The sequence below is a fragment of the Rhamphochromis longiceps genome, linkage group LG14, assembly GCF_057381845.1.
Source record: "Rhamphochromis longiceps isolate RC_006_pf linkage group LG14, R_longiceps_female_GT1.1, whole genome shotgun sequence".
NCBI lineage: Eukaryota > Metazoa > Chordata > Actinopteri > Cichliformes > Cichlidae > Rhamphochromis > Rhamphochromis longiceps.
In genome coordinates this window covers 38,170,808-38,185,163 of record NC_140570.1, presented here as the reverse complement: position 1 = coordinate 38,185,163, position 14,356 = coordinate 38,170,808, and the positions used below count along the sequence as shown (strand labels likewise).

Sequence of the window (14,356 nt, the reverse complement as noted above, 5' to 3'; positions counted from 1 at the left end):
CTCCTCCATCATTTTTGTTAATTCTTTCTTTCTTCTTTTCTTTTTCTGTTTCTAATTTTTTGTTTGTTTTTTCATCTTCGCGTCCTTCATCTCTTTTAATCCCCCTCTCTCCTGTCAGGCACTCTCTCCACAGCTATCCGCGCCCCCGAGGAGAAAACGCGCACCTCGGCACCCCGCCCCGCCGCGCGCCTTCTGTGTGCGTGAGTGAGAGTGAGGGACCGCGGGGAGGGGGAGTGCCAGCTTGTTTGTGCAGTTTGAGTGTGCCGGGGTGAGAGAGGAAGGCAGAGAGCCGACAGTAGGGACGGAGCGCAGAAGCGAGCGCAGTTTTCTCTCCCAGGCTTTCGCACAAACCTCACATAGTATGCGTAAAGATTCGAGTGCGGACCGGCACTAGACCAGAAGGTAAGAGAAATGCTTCACACTTGTGCTCTGTCTGCGCGCAGTGTGTGTTTGCTGCGGTCGTTTGCCGTGTGCACTTGCTCATGTGCCCCATGTGGGCATCACTGGCTGCCGATTCCGACCATGTGGAGCTGCCTGGCGGTGCCAAAAACTAGTCTCGCAGTGACAGAGGACGTCTACGTGGAAGTGCTGTTAGTGCGTCAAAGCCTGTAAATTGGTTAGGAACCTCCGTCTTTTGTTATAAGTCAATAATCCTGATTTGAGAGAGCTGATTCTCGTTGTGAAGATATTTAAAATAAATTAATCATTGCAAGCTTTCCTCGCTGCTGAAGCATCTCAGCATTGACTTTAAGTTTTTAGGAACGTGAGTGAAATGCTGAGCACTTCGCAGGGATTTCAGTGTGTGAGACGAACACGAGCATGCTGACTCGCTCCTCTGAAGTGTCTCCTAGTTTAACGAGCGCTGCTGCCCAGTGTGGCCCCGGAGGGAACCTGGGAGCGCGTGTTGTGCTCGGGCGCAAGACTCACATGAGACACTGACATTTTGGCTGAAACTGCTTTCATTACAGAGAAAACGAGTAGCAAACGCTCCCGTGATTAAATAATGTGCGACACGAATGTGCGCAGTTTGGCGCTGCTGTGTGATTGCACACGCCGCATGAAGCTGGTGTAGTAATTCTGACATTGCGCCTCTCGGCTGCAGAGACTGGTGTCAAACGAGCTCAAAGAAAAATGCAACTTCTGGTTGAGGTTTCAAAATAAAAGACGCTGCAGAGCAGACTGTGGGGAATTGCATCCCTACAGCCCGACTCCAGATAAACTCTTCAGGGTTGCGCGATAAGCTTGTTGTCATGTGTGAACATCTCCACCAGATAACCAGAATTTACGAGCTCTAATGAACGACGAGTCCAGTTTATCTTGGGAACTGAAGCATCGGTGTTCCGGTTTATTCCGCTCTCTCTCTGTCCATCCACCCTGTCCGAGCAGCGGTTGGGGTGGTTGTAGCCTGATAGTAATTCATCAAAAGCATTCCCCATTGTGCTCCAGACGCTGTAATATTTCAGCGTTTTGAACGATCAGGTCTGAAATGCTGCTTTTTTTTTTTTTTTTAGCGTCTTGGAATGCAGGTGCCGTTCACTGATGTTGCGTAACGGGCGCCCAGATGAGTTAAAACCGTCAATCTTATTTTGGAAACATGTATAACATGCGGAAATATAAAAGGAGAAATTAGATTTTCCTATACAGTTCAATGTGTTAATATTGGATGTGTATACGTATGAAATATTTTTAAATTAATGAAAATCTCATCCAGGAGTTGTTTCTAAAATTACAGGTTACAATCGCACTGGAACAAACTGGTGTTTGTTTCCACACACTGGGCTTTGTGTGTGTCTTCATCACCATTTCGTTTTCTGCTCAAGTGGTTTCTGCTCTGGAAGGTGGAGGCACAGAGAGCAGTGATGATGAATGTAGGATAGTTTTGCATTCACTTTGAAGCCCGGCTGTAGTTTTAATGAGGGACTCCTTTGTAGCAGCCGGACTGCAGGATGCAGGCTGTGGAGACGGGGATCCTCCTCCTGTTCAGCTGCAGCGGGGCTTCCCTGGGCTTTTCCTCTCTCTCTGTCTCTGCAGTTTTCCTGGGGCTTCCCTTTTTTCCCCTGCACCAGGCTTCAGCTGATCCCTCCCTCAAATCCATCTCTCTGTCTGTGGGGCTGTATAATTTCCCCGCTTCTCCCTCCCTCTGCCTTCCCTGGAGGAAAAAAGGCTGCAGCAAGCAACGTGCTGTAGATCCTACATGATAAGAAACACTAAACGGACGTAATGGAAGTGCAATACGACCATATCAGATACATGAGCTATTTAAACGTGATTGGATGTTTTTAATTATAATTAAAGTCATATTTCATGATTTACCTAACCCAGGGTGAAGATTTTCTGCGATCTTCTCGCCTTTCTGCCCTCTGTAGTCGGATATTTGCTTGCACAGCCCGCTGCGCGACTCCACCAACATATTTAGCTGCTTCTAAAAAAACATATCCAAGTGCTGTTTTAGTTTTTATAATAGCTAATGGATTATTAATCACCCCTTCTTCCCCTCTGTCTTCATCTTTCTCCCTCCCATCCATTATCTCCCCCCTCTGTTCTTTACTTTCACTTCTTCCCATCTTCCCTTCCTCCTCTCCAGCGTGCTTCCTCCCGTTCTCTCATCGTTTGCATCTTTTCTTTGAATTACATCTCACAACTATCGGGCGTTTGGCAGTTTCTCTTATCCAGAGGCGCTTACACACAAAGAGACTTTTGTTCCCCTGTTTTCTGCATCTTTTAACCTTTATTTACCCTGGGGGTGTTGTGCTTCTTTCATCACCGCCCCACTTCACTCTTGTTCATTTACAAATCACACTTGGGAAAAGCTCAGGCGTAACCACAGCCCTATACTGCTGTCTGCTGAGCACAGGGCTGTTACACAACTTTGTGCTTTCCAGCTCGCCTGTTAAAGTGATAATCTGAAACATAGGGTTGAATAAAATATTTGTTTTTAGCAGACAGCCGCATCAGGGAAGCTTTCCCAGTTGATGCCCCCACCTGACATGATAAACTGATGTATTTGTTTTTTGCTTTTGTTTTATACACACAACCAGAAATGTAAGGTTTCCATGGACACAGTCATGAACAGCACAGACAGGAAAGATAAAACAAACAAACAAGAGCTTTATTAAAATGTTTATGAGTAACACTTTGTAAAGTTGGCATGAAAATAAACTGAAAAACTTTAAAGTCTAACAAGAACCTGACTGGCTGTTTGGTTGATGACTTATAAAAAGTCAGAAATATGATGTTAAACACTTCAGAGCTGCAATGAATAATCAATTTATCGATTCCACCATGGATTAACTAATTGTATTTTCAGACGCAAATACCAACATTCGAGAACTTTGTTCTTTAATGTGAGAATTTGCTACGAGTCTTGGTCTTATTTTATAAGAAACTGAACTTGAGTATCTGAAAAGGTTTTTTGTTCACTTAATTTAGAGAAAGGATCTTCCTTTTGAAACATTATTTGGCTTTAATTTCAAGAGCTTAATGTGAGGTTCAGTCTGATATGGGCCAAATGTGGAGAATGGAAGAGACTGGCTGAGGTCTGGAATGACGGAGGTTGTGAATGATAGCTATTAACAGACAAAATAAGAACAATGGGACATCTGGGACATCTTATGACGCTCCGACAGAAACCCTAGCAGGTCAGATTGTTTTTGTTTTATTCTTCCATAATGATTCCCTTATCTCTGCAAGGGTTGACAAATGTCAGTGTTATAGACTCATTTGAATTTCTTTCCTGGAAATCACTGCTTAGCACCTCATTTTCGAGGGCATCATGAACCTAAAGACAACAGGCATCTCTGATTGGTTCGTTCTCTGTCTCGGGTGTGGAAAATGCTCTTTTATGACTCAATAATCTCCCAGTCTTATACAATGACCTTTGTAACGGACACAAATATCAACATTACAAAGATAAAACCTGATTCTGCACCAGAAAACTCCTAAAGCGAGCGGAAAAAAACCACCGCCTCTGTGGTGGCTGCAAACAGAATCTGCTTATTCCTCCAAGCGGAACATTGCCCTCGAGGGATTTGTAATCAACACACTAAACAGAATAAATCACACAGAGCCATGAACCAACCAGTCCAGGAACATTTATCTCCTATATCGACGCTATCTTTCTATCGCCTAATTATCCATCTTCCTCCTGACTCTCGGATCCTCCTCCTCCTCAGTCTGATTGCTCTCATGGGAAATGTACAGGGCTGTTTTTGTGCTTTCCCCGCTCGCTCTTTCCACAGCTTGTAATCACACAAATGATTTTAGTCGATTGCTTAAAGTTACCATTAAAAGGGGTAGGACAGAAAATCTGAAAGTTATGAATACCATCAACGGTTATTAACAATATGTTCATGCCTGTTCCTTCAAACCCCAAGAGTCCAGAAGAGGTTCTGGTTGATTTGGTAACATGCTGGTTGCTGGTTCCTCAAATACATTTCTCTCCTACGGCTCCCAGAGATGACGGGGTCCATTTGTGGTGCAGTTAATTAAAGTGCAGCTTGAGAGAATTCATCAACTCCTGATGTTTTAATAAGCCAAAGGATTCATCAATTCCATCATGCAAATGCAATCTTGAGGACTTGTTTATCAAAATAAGAGCGCCTTCTGAAATAAGCTCTTAATTAGCACTTCCTCATACTTTGGAATACATTTTTAATTTTCTTATATCAAGTCTGACCCGTAGAGAATGGCAGACATGCACACTGGCCAGTTCATTAGGTACACCTGCTAATACAAATATCTAATTGGGCACTGACTGAAGTTTGGTGTATTTTTTTATTTTTTGTCAGAGATGATCAAGACGACCTGCTGCAGTTCAAACTGAGCATCAGAATGGGGAAAGAAATTAGTGTCTTTGAACATGGCGTGGTTGTTGGTGTGGTTGGTCTGATTATTTAAGAAACATAATCATCTCCAGCTTTTACAGAAGAGTATCCAAAAACAGAAAATATCCAGTGAGCGTCAGTTCTCAAGGAGAAAATGCCTTGTTGATGTGAGAGAGAGGGGACCAGAGTGCCTGGGCTTCAGTCTTGGATGATGTGATGAAGGGATGGTGGGGTCAGAATCTGACTAACAGCATGCTTTGAGGATGCCCTGTTTCAGCCCTTCAGATTGGTGACTGTGTGATGGTGTGCGGGATGTTTTCTTTCACACTTCGATTCCCAACTAAACATCATTTAAACACCACATTGTATTGAGTATTGTTGTAGATCTTGTGCATCCCTTTATGACCAGAATGTAACCATTGTTTGCTTGTGTTGTCCTTTCACAGTATGCTGTGAAATATGAGGCAATATCTCATTTTTGGATCTTTTCTTCATGTCTATGATTTTTATGAATGCCATAATGAAGCTTTAGCTTTTCATTGGTTAAAAGTTAATTACAAGAAGATGTTTGGCATGGATGTGTTGACTGAATATTACTTTGTAGTGTATGAACTTATTTTCTTATTATAAGAGGGGAGGAAAAAGCAGACCCTGTTTTATCCACTGAGCAGAAACAACCAATCTATACCACATGCACACGCAGCCACAGCAGATTCAGCTGCAGTCATAGAGGCTCAAGTATAATCTTTGTTCTCCATTCATTGCTGAGCAGTGCCTCAATTTAGCAGTGTGTCATAGCACCAACATAATACGCATTTCCTCTGGGATGAACAACATATCCTGATACTGTCTGTATGCAGCCGTGCAACGTGAAATTAACTCAAATGTTTAAAAAATGCAAAAGTCTAAACTTATCAGCTCACAGAAAAGACTGTTGTTTTGCAGATGCACTTTAGAGTGTGTGTGTGTGTGTGTGTGTGTGTGTGTGTGTGTGTGTGTGTGTGTGTGTCTTGGGATGTGAGTGCTGCTGCAGAGACTGCCTGCTGAGAGGCAGCTCCTCAGTTCCTCTGCACTCTCTTATTATCAAATGTGTGTGTGTGGAGGCAGTGAACATACACACTCTTTGTGTGTTGTATTCTTGTCAGTTTTTACATCACTGATGCATTACGGGCCTGAGCTGAGCTGCACTGTGAGCCTGCGTGTTGGGTGTCTTGGAGAATTTCGCTTTTAGTGCTGCTCGGTTACATAACCACCACCGTAACTTTGGCACGTCTTCGCTGATATTCGATTCCTCTGTCTGTCTGTCTTTAATCTGATTTGAATTAATTCCATCACCCTCTCGTTTACCCTTTCCTCCACTTTATCACTTATATATGCAGCCTCACTCTTCCACTCTGTTCCTCCTATCGGCTTTTAAAGCCCGAGTTGCATTAATATGAATGAGGATTATGGTGTCAGCTGCATGGATGCAGCTGTTTCATTCTGTCATAGATGTAGCCGCAACCTGTTTGACACAGAATGTTCCAAGTTCTCTGATGCTAACCACCATTAGCATCAATGCCTGTGTTTTCACACATTTCAATTAAAATGTGTAATTTGTTTCATAAATCGACATAGTGTTAATGTATGAGGAGAGCTGAATACAGAGCAATGTGCCATGGATCTTTTCTTTGGCTTAACCCCGTATTTAATTATGGATCACCATATGTGGAGCCTTCAGAGGATTACAATGATCTTTGTGATGGTGCTGTGTGTTTTGGCTCTATGGTGGATCACAAGGACGGCCCAGCCGCATGTAGACGTGTCGTCTGTCCTTATCTGCAGAGCTGATGTGGAACTTTGGAGCTGAGCTTGCCTGCATTAAAGTTCCACGACACCACTCTGCTGTATATTTGTCCTGGTGGCTTTAATTAAACAGTTTATGATGATATGAAATATTTTTAAGCTTTGATGATTTAAATCTTTTTCTCTCTTCTGATTTTTTTTTTTTTTTAATCATAAAGTGTTCACCTGTACTGTTGGGCTATCGTATGGATGTAATAAAATTATTAGCGCTGCAGCATGATCTCTGTGTTCAAATCAAGCTCTTTAGGCCCAGTTTTATTGCACTTCAAACAACATGTAAATAACAAAGAAATCGTGCAGTGGCACTGACAGCATCTGCTTCGTCTAAACAGTCGTTCCTGCTCAAAGGTCTTGCATTTACCTTTTTTTAAGGGTCTTTGAGGGTTAAAAAGGTTGCTAAATCTTCTTTATGTCATCCATTTCTTTCCCTCTCATCTCCTTCAATGACACCTTATGCATTTATCTTTTTTTTTTTTTTTTTTTCATTCTCTGTTGGCTCTCGTGAAGTTTCACTTTTGTCCCGTTTGCCAAATTTTTCTCCTCATCGTTGTCTTTTAATCTTGCATTCTCACCCACGTTCATCTTTTATCCGGCCCACTCTCCTGTGTGTTCTCATTTTTGTCATTCCTCTTCTTTTTCTCTTGACTGATTTCTTGACTTTCATTCATTTCTCATAATATTATTTTGTTCTTTTACTGTTTTGTATGGCTGTGTGGTAATTTTTTTACCTTTTCCTTCAGCTTTCAGAGATTTCCTCTCTTCTTCATGCTGCATTCTTCACCTCTGTCTCTTTTGCCCTGCCGCCTTTTATACTTATTTTTTCCCAATATGCTGTGATTTATTTTATTACTTTCATTTCTTTAATTTGTTTAATCTCTTTGCCCCTTAAACGCTGTTCTTGGCTCATGTGCCTATTGCTGCTTTCAGTCATCTGTAATCAGGTGTTGGTGCAGTGTAGAGGATGCTGTGCAGGGCTCTCGTGTGGCAGGTGTAAGTTGGATCATCCCTGAGCCTGTTGTAGATTTGAACATCAGCAATTTTTGGGACTCTGTGCCTCTTAGTAGTTTTATGGTGTTAATTTAATGGCACACCAGAGATAAAAGCTGCCCGCTCAGTGACTCTATCCTTTCTTACTCCCTCTGGTCTTCTTTCTCCAACTTCTGAGCCAGAGGTTTAACAAACTTCCAAAGTATGAAATCCCATCAGTGCAATAAACTAATAGTGGAGTGAGCTGGTGCACCTTCTAACATGCTCATGTTAAGAATAACTTTAGAGGTAATTGAGACAAACAAGAAAGCTGAAGCCAAAATGTCACAGCTCAGAAAGTAGACCTGAATCCACAGCACGGACATGAAAAGGTAAAAAAGTCCATTTGTAATGTGCTTGAATCAAGTGCAGTTACAAGTAGGGCTGTTCGATATAACGATATATATCGGATAACGATATAAAAACGTCTGTTTCATTTTATGCTGTTTGTTTCGTGGTGTCGCAAAATAAACTGTTTACGGCAATATTTTTTTCATGGTTTTGGTGGTCACTGTAGTGGCTATATTAATTTCTTAAAGTTCTCTCTTTCTCTTATATTTAATACAACCACACTACAGACGGACAAGTGCCTGTTTTTATGGGTTGTCATTAGCAACAACGACGGTAAAACCATCACATGTCCGCTTAAACCTTTCACAATAAAGCTTACCACCTACTCCAGATTCACAGAATTTACAGAAAATATTAAATTTTTTGTGATTTATATCGTTATCGGACGATAGATGTTTTATATCGGGATATGAGATTTTGGTCATATCGCACAGCCCTAGTTACAAGGCAGGTGAACAAGTCTGAAGAGATCAAGATGAAATTAAGCTCCAGGTTAGCAGGTAAGAACAAAACAAGAAGGTAAGAGGAAGAAAAGCTCAAGCACAGAACACAAAGACACATTAGCAAAGAATGAAGGATCGCTTATAGACTGTTGTATACTGAGGGAAATGATAAATGAAGTGGACTAGCAAGATGGACTGGCAGGTAGGGGTGGCTGATCAGAAACAATGAGAGTTAGCCTTGTAAAAAACAGCAACAGGAACATTTCTTTGTTGAGATACGACTGCTCTTCGACAGGAAATGAACAAATGTTCCAATGAAAAATCACGTAACATGAAACTGTCCAAAAAAAGGGATGGAATTTCCCACGTGTTCTCATCCTGGGGATAAATAAAATGCCTTTTTGTCGCATGTCACCTGCATCTGATCTAGATGTCGAAAGCACAGTTTCCAAATGTTTTCGAGAGCGTTTTCAAAACGCTGCGTTTTCCTTCGGGGAAAACAGCGTCTCAGTGTGAACAGGAGGCCAAAACGGAGAGAAAACGATGCTTTTTCAAACGAAAACGCATTAGTGTGGACGTAGCCTCAGGTTAGCTATGTGTGGTCACTTTGCTCTTTTTTTTTTTCAGACTTCCTGTTTGTTTGTTCTTTTTCCTTTTTGCTTTCACTCACTGGGTCGACTCAGGCAGTAAAAACTACTTAAGTTTTGAAGAGCTCTGCTGCCAAAGATCAGCGTGTAGGTAAATAAGCTGCACCATTACCTTTGAAAAAACTGGATTATTTGATTTCCTTGGTAATGAGAAAGGGCTGAAACGGCCCTGCCAAAGACTGGTAACCTGTGTGCACACTGCTTCTCGCCTTGTGGATGGAGAGCTGGATGGACGGTGGGTAATGAGAAAGGGCTGAAATAATCTGGTGGTGTGAAGTAGAAAACCTATTATACCCCAGTCCTATTCTACCTCCCCAACTAGTGAAATAGAATTTAGCTAGGTAAACAAATAAATACACCCTCTCCAGAGATGAAGGCATGATGTCCAGCAACAGTTCTCACCAAGCTGATTTATTAATCATGAAGTGAAAGGAAGGAGAACAAAGGAAAAGTGCTAACCTATATCCAACGTGTGACTTAAATTAGGGATGAATACAACACAATCAAACCAAAATAAGAAGGAAAAATAATCTCTAAATGTCCTTTTATCAGACTGGACTTTAATAAATGAGACTGCTGAGTGCTCGTTACATGAAACTGCTTGATCGTCGGTGTCACTGTTTCTCCATTTTAATAATAAACCTGAATGAAGGATTATTTTTGCATAAACCAAACAGGTGAAAACAAACTCCACTCTGATAACTCTGTTGCACAAACAAACATTTCTAATGTGCAGATTACAGCACACCAGATAGGATCTTATAGATGTATTAAAATATTTTCTTTAAATCTCTGAATAGGAAAAGACTTATCAACAAAAATCCTGATCCTTTTTTTTTAAGACTTGGTGTGTTTCATCCTCCTTTTTAAATATTCATCAGACTATTTTCAGCCTCTGCTGAAGGCAGTCATCCAAAATGTAAATGTCATCTTGGGATAAAAACCATTACTTATCATGCTCTGATGAAAGACCCTCCCACTCTTTTGCTCTCTCCTCTTTGTGATTGATAGATTCTGTGCAGTTATTTTTTGGGCCTCCTCTTCCTCCACTGCCCTTCTTTTCCCTCGCCCCTTCCTTCTCACATCATCCACCCTCAAGTTACTCTGGTCTGAACTCCCTCACACCCTCACTTTGCCTCTTTATGCGATCGACAGGGAATAAAAGTGTCCGCTTGTGCATTTCTTTCTCCCGAGGGATCGGCAGAACAAGAAAGAGAGTCATTAGTGGTTAGTGATGTCACACGTTAGCATGCAGCCCTCATCCCTGCTTTCAGCAGGCTGATGTTCGCTCTGCAGCTGCAGACATCTGAGTATCATTTAATGTGGATGTTAAAGGGTTTCTGTTTCCACCATTTCAGTCAAGTAGATTTTAGCCCGTATGCCATTTGTGTGCGCCGAATGACTCGATACACAAACACTAACTTTGCACGAACATCTGGTGCGATACACGGTCCTGTCAGTGGTATCACATCACATGGTAGTAACACACCAAGACAGCCAAGGATGCTGCAGCTTAGGCAGTAAAGAAAAAAAACACGACTTCCTGTAAACAACCTAACAAATCGCAGTGATTGGAATATGAGGAAACACACAATGGTCTTCAAAATGAACACTGCTACAACTATTATTGCCTTTTTAATATTACGTACAGACTTCCAAAACACCACAAATCCCAAAACGCTCAGGATTCAAATGAAAACTAAAGATGAAAGGTGTCGGCTTTATCCTTCTATCACTTCTACCATTGCATTGACACTGGACACCATGACTTACAGTCTCATTTCTTGGCCTATTTCACAGACCTTGGAGAATCTGGATGTTGTTGTTGTATTGCTTCTAGCTTGTGCTGGACTGACTGATCATGTGCTCCGTGTCCTCCATCTGCTTTCTGCTTTTTCCTGTAGTTTTTCTGCCTGAGTGACAAACACGATCTTAGGGTTAGACTTTCCTCTCCTGCTTTAGCAGTGCAGGCTTCTCACATGTTTCCTTACATAGAGAAATGCCAGTGTGCGCTAGTATGCAAGTTGTGTGCAGATTACACATCTTTTGGTTCAGAATGATTCTGTGAGAACAGAATCATCCGACAAATAGATATAGTAACACGAGATGTCATTCATATTGAATGATTTTTATTTTTACCATCCTGACTGAATATCTGAGATCTCTTCAAACTCTAAAGAATCTTGACGAGTGTTTAAACTAGAACAGGAATTATATGGTTTGTTTAAGCAGGATTTAAGATGCTAATGTTTTATGATACTTGGTTTATTTTCCCTGTTTTAATAAACTGGAGTATATCTCATGCTGTCGTATTCTGATACTTCAAAGCTCTTCAACAAGTAGATGATTTAATTAAATGATGAAGTGTCAGTGACTGTTTTAAAAGTATTAAACATATAGCTCAACAGTGAAGTGCCATAAAGATTACGGGTGATTCGCAGCGTGTCCCTGGATGTACTGATGCATTTTTACACTCTTTGCTGTAACTGTGGGATACAAACAACAAACTTTTTAAAACTTTAAAGCCGCAGATATTATTTGATCTTTTCTAAAGGATCTCTGTGGGTGTTCTTTTGGAGAAGACTCCGACTTTGTTCTTTTTGTTTGCGCTCTGCCAGCATGAGAGTGAACATGCATTAACTCTGCTGCTAGAGTTGAATACTTATGAGACAGTTCTGCAAAATAAGGTTTTTGTTTTTACCTCTACTGGCAACATTTTCACGGCTCTCTTTCTATAAATATACACTCACCAGCCACTTCATTAGGTACACCTGTCGAGCTGCTTGTTATAGGAAACATCTATCGGCCAGTCGGCAGCTCAGTGCATTTGGGTATGGAGACATGGTGAAGATGACCTGCTGAATTGAAAATATCAGTGAGCAGGGGGAAAATGCCTTCCTGATGTCACAGGAGAATGGCGAGGGGGCCTTGAACTGGTTACAAATAATCACTCGTTACAACCAAGCCTCGTTCTTTTGGGATTTTCTTCCTGTTAAAAGTGAATTCTTCCTCCCAGTTGTTGCCAGGTAGGAGATTGTCTGTCTGATCTTTGGAGTTTTCACTTCAATGCTGTGAGATCTTTACCTGTGGGATAACTGTTGATACAAACCGGTGCTTTATAAATAAAAAGGAACTGAATTAACCTCACAGTGAGCGAGCTGTTGCTATTTGAAGCTACAAGTTATGAATGTTTGATGATTCAAAGAGTTTTTCTGCAACTTTGTTTCATTTGTTATGAATGAAGCTCAACTGATTCATTTGATCTGACCTGTCATTGTTTTTATTAATAGATGTGCAAAATGAATATATTTGATAAAACATACAGACACATCGTTCCTATTCAACAGATTGCCGTGTTCGCTTTTAACATATGGGAGAAACTGAGCCTGCTGAGATGAGCAGTGTACCCTGCAACAGCGCCAAGCACGCACATGCACACACGCACATGCACACACACCTCTCTACCTTACTGGTCCACCCACCTAAACTCATTGGTCCAAGCCCAGGAACTGTTGCACCAGCTGGCGTCATGTTGGCTGCTGTCCTTATGTAACAGGGGTGTGCTCACGTAATCTTTTTCGATTGTTTTCCGTTTCGTCACAAATCCACATCCTGACTTGAGTTGAGACTCTGAGAACTGAGCCTTTGATGACGTAGACACACAAAGGCTTTCAAGAAGAAGGAACAAAACAAACAGCATAGAAAATCAGAACACTTTTCAAGAAAATTCACTCAATTTCTGTTAAAAAACGATGTCCATCTTCTTTGTCTTTCATTAAGTTGTATTTCATTAATTATTCATCACGTAGTCCCTCCTGGCTATGTAACGTGTAGTTATACATATATACAGTTTTTCTTGTGAGAAATTGAACTGAAACTGGTCATCCAAAAGCTTTTTGTTGCTTCTTTCATGAATCTCTCAGGGTCTCAGTATTGAGCTGTTACGCTGTCTGAAGTACAAGCAGCTTTTTTTATCTTTCTTGTGAATTAAGCTTTGATGTTAATGTTTTTTTTAAGATAAAATATGCAAATATGCAATTCTTGGCATATGTGCAAGACTGGGCAATAGGTGGGGGAAACATGCTTATGCTGCTGTCTCACTGGAGTTTGACGATGCTGCTGTGGTGGTGGAGACGTTTGTAAGTGTGCTGGTGGGAGAGGCGATGGGGGGATGCAGTATCGGGATGCAATAGGCCCTTTTATTTATGGAATTCATGCATTATGTTCTGTGTGGTGTCTGAAGTACATATTTGTATCAAGTGTTCAGAGAGCTGCTTGTGGTACTATGGCTGTAATGGAACTGTACATGCATGAAGCTACATTTTCCCAAGGGCGGCAATAACGGCTAATCTCATCTGGGTCAAAACGTATTTCATGAATTTGTTCTCCTGCTTTTCCCCTTACATTTCCCTTTTAGATGTCTTCTTCCAGTAACTCTGTGTTATATCTAGGGGCGGGAGTCACCAGTCATGCCATGATATTATCACAATACTTCATACTGTTTGATCACCTTTTTTCAAAGTCACATTTTCACACTAAGGAAAAATTAGCTTGCTTCAGTTTTTTTCTTTTAGCTATAAAATGTAATCGTCAAGGACACCAACGCTCGCACACACAACCTACCATAAAGTGGCCAGATGGAGTCAGACTGCTATCAGTCTGATATCAGTGTGTGATTGAAAGGGGTCAAACTGCCAATTAGATGCAATCTGTTTCTCATAATGTAACAATTAACTGTGATAAATTGTTGAAAATCATATATCTGTTTCTGCCTGCAAATTCACAACGTAACAAATTAACTGTTACGTTTGCACTCAGTAACCTTCCTGCTCGATAGCGATATAACCAAAATACAAACAACCAGTCAGGTCGAGTCTCCTCGAGTTGTGCTCATTGACAAAGACTCCGACATTCATGAATCAGACAGCATTATTTGCGAGCCAGATCCTTTGTGTAAAATATGGACCAGTTCAAAAAGGAAAGTGATGTTTGTTCTGTGACAGTTTGAGGTGACATGGCACAGAGCAGGTGGATGGAGTAGACTGGGAAGTAACAGTGGAAGCTGCCTGGACATGTTGGGAAGACGAGAACAAATAGAGAATGTTTGATCATACTTTGTAGAACTGCAACTCAATAGAAAGCAACATTTGAGCACTGGCTCATGATTTTTATGCAAGAATAACAAGAGTGCACGTTCAGGCTTGAATGGGAGACCAAGAGT

At 41.3% G+C, this 14,356-nt stretch overlaps 1 protein-coding gene across 5 annotated transcripts in view; it reads left to right on the top strand.

Annotated features, from left to right (window-relative positions):
* The first annotated feature begins 263 nt into the window (after positions 1 to 263).
* slc8a2b (solute carrier family 8 member 2b) overlaps positions 264 to 14,356 on the top strand; it is a 206,255-nt gene continuing 192,162 nt past the window's right edge. For 3 of the 5 annotated variants that reach the window (XM_085429459.1, XM_085429462.1, XM_085429456.1), the window contains exon 1: positions 264 to 402. The gene's annotated coding sequence lies outside the window, so the exon portion shown is untranslated. The remainder of the gene's footprint in view (positions 403 to 14,356) is intronic. The other 2 variants (XM_085429460.1, XM_085429457.1) reach the window with 1 other exon arrangement.